This window comes from Oncorhynchus tshawytscha, linkage group LG06 (genome assembly GCF_018296145.1).
Source record: "Oncorhynchus tshawytscha isolate Ot180627B linkage group LG06, Otsh_v2.0, whole genome shotgun sequence".
Lineage (NCBI taxonomy): Eukaryota > Metazoa > Chordata > Actinopteri > Salmoniformes > Salmonidae > Oncorhynchus > Oncorhynchus tshawytscha.
The window spans coordinates 56,530,677-56,537,575 of record NC_056434.1 but is presented as its reverse complement, the minus strand read 5'-3'; positions in this window follow the sequence as shown (position 1 = coordinate 56,537,575).

Below are 6,899 nucleotides of genomic sequence, written 5' to 3'. Positions count from 1 at the left end.
ACCAGTATGGGGATGAGGTAGGTAGATAGCCTATCTGCAAACAGCCCATCTAAGTACAGTTGCAGTGACCTGTAAACTGCTCTGACAACTGGTGCTTAAAGCTAGTGAGGGAGATATGGGTCTCAAGCTTCAGTGATTTTTGCAATTCGTTCCAGTCATGGGCTGCAGAGAACTGGAAGGAAAGACGACCAAAGGAGGAATTGGCTTTGGGGGTGACCAGTGAGGTATACCTGCTGGAGCGCGTGCTACGAGTGGGTGCTGCTATGGTGACCAGTGAGCTGAGATAAGGCGGGGCTTTACCTAGCAGAGACTTGTATAAAACCTGTAGCCAGTGGGTTTGGCGACGAGTATGAAGCGAGGGCCAACCAACGCGTACAGGTCGCAATGATGGGTAGTGTATGGGGCTTGCACTGCATCCAGTTTGTTGAGTAGAGTGTTTGAGGCTATTTTATAGATGACATCACCGAAGTTGAGGATCGGTAGGATGGTCAGTTTTACGAGGGTATGTTTGGCAGCATGAGTGAAGGATGCTTTGTTGCGATATAGGAAGCTGATTCTAGATTTAATTTTGGATTGGAGATGCTTAATGTGAGTCTGGAAGGAGAGTTTACAGTCTAAACAGACACCCAGGTATTTGTAGTTGTCCATGTATTCTAAGTCAGAGCCGTCCAGAGTAGTGATGTTGGACGGCGAGCAGGTGCGGGCAGCGATCGATTGAAAAGCATGCATTTAAGTTTTACTTACGTTTAAGAGCAGTTGGAGGCCAGGGAAGGAGAGTTGTATGGCATTGAAGCTCGTCTGGAGGTTAGTTAACACAGTGTCCAAGGAGGGGCCAGAAGTATACAGAATGGTGTCGTCTGCGTAGAGGTGGATCAGAGAATCACCAGCAGCAAGAGCAACATCATTGATGTATACAGAAAAGAGAGTCGGCCCGAGATTTGAACCCTGTGGCACACCCATAGAGACTGTCAGAGGTCCAGACAACAGACCCTCCGATTTGACACACTGAACTCTCAGAAAAGTAGTTGGTAAACCAGGCGAGGCAATCATTTGAGAAACCAAGGCTGTCGAGTCTACCAATAAGAATGTTGTGATTGACAGAGTCGAAAGCCTTGGCCAGGTCGATGAATACGGCTGCACAGTAATGTCTCTTATCGATGGCGGTTATGATGTCATTTAGAACCTTGAGCGTGGCTGAGATGTACCCATGACCAGCTCTGAAACAAGATTGCATAGCAGAGAAGGTATGGTGGGATTCGAAATGGTCAGTAATCTGTTTGTTAACTTGGCTTTCGAAGACCTTAGAAAGACAGGGTAGGATAGATATAGGTCTGTAGCGTTTGGTTCTAGAGTGTCACCCCCTTTGAAGAGGGGGATGACCGCGGCAGCTTTCCTATCTTTGGGAATCTCAGACGATATGAAAGAGAGGTTGAACAGGCTAGTAATAGGGGTTGCAACAATTATGGCAGATAATTTTAGAAAGAGAGGGTCCAGATTGTCTAGCCCGGCTGATTTGTAGGGGTCCATTTTGCAGCTCTTTCAGAACATCGGCTATCTGGATTTGGGTAAAGGAGAAATGGAGTGGGCTTTTGCGAGTTGCTGTGGAGATTGCCGGGCAGTTGACCGGGGTAGGGGAAGCCATGTGGAAAGCATGGCCAGCCGTAGAGAAATGCATATTGAAATTCTCAATTATAGTGGATTTATCGGTGGTGACAGTGTTTCCTAGCCTAAGAGCAGTGGGTAGCTGGGAGGAGGTGCTCTTATTCTCCATGGACTTTACAGTGTCCCAGAACTTTTTTGAGTTAGTCCTACAGGATGCAAATTTCTGCTTGAAAAAGATTGCCTTAGCTTTTCTAACTGCCTGTGTATATTTGTTCCTAACTTCCCTGAAAAGTTGCATATCATGGGGGCTATTCGATGCGAATGCAGAACGCCACAGGATGTTTTTGTGCTGGTCAAGGGCAGACAGGTTTGGCGTGAACCAAGGACTATATCTATTCTTAGTTCTAAATGTTTTGAGAGTGGCATGCTTATTTAAGATGGTGAGGAAGGCACTTTTAAAGAATAGCCAGGCATCATCTACTGACGGGATGAGGTCAATGTCATTCCAGGATACCCCGGCCAGGTCGATTAGAAAGGCCTGCTCGCAGAAGTGTTTCAGGGAGCGTTTGACAGTGATTAGGGGTGGTCGTTTGGTCGCAGACCCATGACGGATGCAGGCAATAAGGCAGTGATCGCTGAGATCTTGATTGAAAACAGCAGAGGTGTATTTGGAGGGCGAATTAGTTAGGATAACATCTATGAGGGTGCACGTGTTTACTGATTTGGGGTTGTACCTGGTAGGTTCATTGATAATTTGTGTGAGATTGAGGGCATCAAGCTTAGTTTGTGGGATGGCCAGGGTGTTAAGCATGTCCAGGTTTAGGTCACCTAGTAGCACGAGCTCAGATGATATATGGGGGGCAATCAGTTCACATACAGTGGGGCAAAAAAGTATTTAGTCAGCCACCAATTGTGCAAGTTCTCCCACTTAAAAAGATGAGAGGCCTGTAATTTTCATCATATGTACACTTCAACTATGACAGACAAAATGAGAAAAACAAATCCAGAAAGTCACATTGTAGGATTTTTAATGAATTTATTTGCAAATTATGGTGGAAAATAAGTATTTGGTCAATAAAAGTTTCTCAATACTTTTTTATATACCCTTTGTTGGCAATGACAGAGGTCAAACGTTTTCTGTAAGTCTTCACAAGGTTTTCACACACTGTTGCTGGTATTTTGGCCCATTCCTCCATGCAGATCTCCTCTAGAGCAGTGATCTTTTGGGGCTGTTGCTGGGCAACATGGACTTTCAACTCCCTCCAAAGATTTTCTATGGGGTTGAGATCTGGAGACTGGCTAGGCCACTCCAGGACCTTGAAATGCTTCTTACGAAGCCACTCCTTCATTGCCCGGGCGGTGTGTTTGGCATCATTGTCATGCTGAAAGACCTAGCCATGTTTCATCTTCAAATGCCCTTGCTGATGGAAGGAGGTTTTCACTCAAAATCTCACAATACATGGCCCCATTCATTCTTTCCTTTACACAGATCAGTCGTCCTGGTCCCTTTGTAGAAAAACAGCCCCAAAGCATGATGTTTCCACCCCCATGCTTCACAGTGGGTACGGTGTTCGTTGGATGCAACTCAGCATTCTTTGTCCTCCAAACATGACAAGTTGAGTTTTTACCAAAAAGTTATATTTTGGTTTCATCTGACCATATGACATTCTCCCAGTCTTCTTCTGGATCATCCAAATGCTCTCTAGCAAACTTCAGATGGGCCTGGACATGTACTGGCTTAGGCAGGGGGACACGTCTGGCACTGCAGGATTTGAGTCCCTGGCGGCGTAGTGTGTTACTGATGGTAGGCTTTGTTACTTTGGTCCCAGCTCTCTGCAGGTCATTCACTAGGTCCCCCCGTGTGGTTCTGGGATTTTTGCTCACTGTTCTTGGGATGATTTTGACCCCACGGGGTGATATCTTGTGTGGAGCCCCAGATTGAGGGAGATTATCAGTGGTCTTGTATGTCTTCCATTTCCTAATAATTGCTCCCACAGTTGATTTCTTCAAACCAAGCTGCTTACCTATTGCAGATTCAGTCTTCCCAGCCTGGTGCAGGTCTACAATTTTGTTTCTGGTGTCCTTTGACAGCTCTTTGGTCTTGGCCATAGTGGAGTTTGGAGTGTGACTGTTTGAAGTTGTGGACATGTGTCTTTTATACTGATAACAAGTTCAAACAGGTGCCATTAATACAGGTAACGAGTGGAGGACAGAGGAGCCTTTTAAAGAGGAAGTTACAGGTCTGTGAGAGCCAGAAATCTTGCTTGTCTGTAGGTGACCAAATACTTATTTTCCACCATAATTTGCAAATAAATTCATTAAAAACCTACACTGTGATTTTCTGGAGAAAAAAAAAATCTAATTTTGTCTGTCATAGTTGAAGTGTACCTATGATATAAATTACAGACCTCTCTCATCTTTTTAAGTGGGAGAACTTGCACAATTGGTGGCTGACTAAATACTTTTTTGCCCCACTGTATGGTATCGAGGGCACAGCTGGGTGCAGAGGGAGGTCTATAGCAAGCGGCAACAGTAAGAGACTTGTTTCTGGAAAGGTGAATTTTTAGAAGTAGAAGCTCAAATTGTTTGGGTACAGACTTAGAAAGTAATACAGAACTCTGCTGGCTATCTTTGCACTAGATTGCAACACCGCCCCCTTTGGCAGTTCTATCTTGGCGGAAAACGTTATGGTTAGCAATGGAGATTTCAGGGTTTTTGGTGGTTTTCCTAAGCCAGGATTCAGACAAGGCTAAGACATCTGGGTTGGCAGAGTGTGCTAAAGCAGTGAGTAAAACAAATTTACGGAGTAGGCTTCTAATGTTAACATGCATGAAACCAAGGCTTTTACGTTTACAGAAGTCAACAAATGAGAGCACCTGGGGGGTGGGAGTGGAGCTTGGCACTGTAGGACCTGGATTAACCTCCGCATCACCAGAGGAACAGAGGAGAAGTAGGATAAGGGTACGGCTAAAGACTATACGAACTGGCCGTCTAGCACGTTCAGAACAGAGAGGAAAAGGAGCAGGTTTCTGGGCACAATAGCATAGATTCAAGGCATAGTGTACCGACAAAGGTAAGGTAGGATGTGAGTACATTGGAGGTAAACCTAGGCATTGAGTAATGAAGAGAGAGATATAGCCTCTAGAGATGTTTAAACCAGGTGATGTCATCGCATATGTAGGAGGTGGAACAACATGGTTGGTTAAGGCATATTGAGCAGGGCTAGAGGCTCTACAGTGAAATAAGACAGTAATCACTAACCAGGACAGTAATGGACAAGGCATATTGATATTAGAGAGAGGCATGCGTAGCCAAGTGAACATATGGGTCCAGTGAGTGGTTGGGCTGGCTGGGGACACGGCGATTCAGACAGTTAGCAGGCTAACAAGCTAACAGTTAGTAGGCCGGAGCTAAACAAGCTAGCAGCTAGTAGAGCAGGCCGGGTTAGCAAGCAAGCAGTTAGCATGGGCTAGCAGTTAGTAGACCAGGGCAAGCTAGCAGTTAGCAGACCGGGTTAGCAAGCAACCAGTTAGCAAGGGCTAGCAGTTAGCAGACCGGGCAGGCAAGCTAGCAGTTAGCAGACCAGGGCCCGGCAGTTTATGAGTTAGCAGACCGGGTTAGCAAGCAAGTAAATAGCAGGGGCTAGAAAGTTAGCCTTTGGGGGGGGCGTCGCGATGGGGGTAAGTCTGTTTTTGCCTCTTCGTGCGGTGACGTCGCTAGACCAGTCGTGGAATTAGTAGGGTTCCAAGTAGCTCTAGGTAGCTAGCACGCCGATATTATAGCCCAGGAGTATGCTTCGGTGGTAGCACAGGAGCCCTGGCCGGGCTAGCTTCAAGCTAAATTGGTACTTGCTCTGGGATGGAAACGCTAGCCAGGAGTAGTCATCCGGGATTGCGGTTAGCTAGTTGTGAAGATCCAGATGAAAATGTTCAGTTTGCGGTCGGAATCCGTGGATAAAAATAACAGGTCCGGTATGCTCTGGTTAGAGTCACGTTGTTCGAACTGGCGAGAGCTTTCCAAGCTGAAGGTTAGCTGATGACCGCTGGCAATGGTTTGCTGACTGATATCTGGTAGTTAGCTGGCTAGCTTCAGTTGAGGGATTCCAGATCCAAAGTAAATATAAATACTTTAGGAGAAAAAAGCAGATCCACGCCACATTGGGTGAGGCGGGTTGGGTTACAGGAGAGTATTTAGATGAGGTTTAGCAAAATATTTTAAAGGATAGGCGACGAAAAATATGTAAAACGATATATACAAGGGACACAACAGGACAAAGACGTCTGAATGCTACGCCATCTTGGATTACATGTCCTGTAATTCATCTCACGTGTAGTGGTCATTCATTGACATGCTGAAGGGATTTCCCAAAAGTATTCCAGTCTGTCCATGGCTGTTTGATACACTATGAGAGAGACAAAGTGAGTAAAAAAGTGTAACAGTGCCCTCATGTGATCAGATAGAGAGATAGACACAATATAGGTAGATACTTTAAATGCTTTTATTGCTATCCATTTTCATTTTTTTTTTCCAGAACAAGATTTATAAAGCGGATGTGAGGGTCACTCAGTGTAAACATGAGACGACAAGAAAAAAAGGCAAAGCTTTTCCATTTTTGACACCGTCAAAATTATAATTGTCATCAATCAAAACAAAAAGGCAGATTTTTTTCTATATGTAGTTAATGTCTACGGTCACATACAATAACCCCTTAAAAGGCAGACAGTTGTTCTGTAAAGTTTAACAACAAAATGAAACAAAGCAGCAGTTGTTAATTCAAATCTACTTTAAAAGACACCAGAAGGAAGGGGTACAGTAGCCTGATTCCAGGTCTGTTTGTGCTGTCTTGCCAACTCCTCTATGGGCAGCAGTGGCAAGACAGCATAAATAGATTTGGGACCAGGCTAGGGGTACAGTGGGGGCCAATATTACTGAGACAATACTGTAGGACATGATTAGATCAAAATAAACAGTATCATATCAACTGATTGGATCTTTTAGACCATAGAAATAGTAAACCATAGAAATATAATCTATGGTTTGGACTCTAGTCCATTTCAGGCATAATGGAAACTAAACTCCAAACACACTGAAACTACATGACATGGATATGTGGGAACTAAGCCCTGTGTAATCCTCAAAATAAGCGTGGGTTACCATAGTGACATTGTCTAGGGTGGTCAACAACATCCCAGACTAGAACAGCACTCACGTGTTTCGGCAAAACAGAACGACACACGGATTTAGTTACAATATCACTTCTGAACAAGAAAACATAATACAAGTGCTACTAAACACAG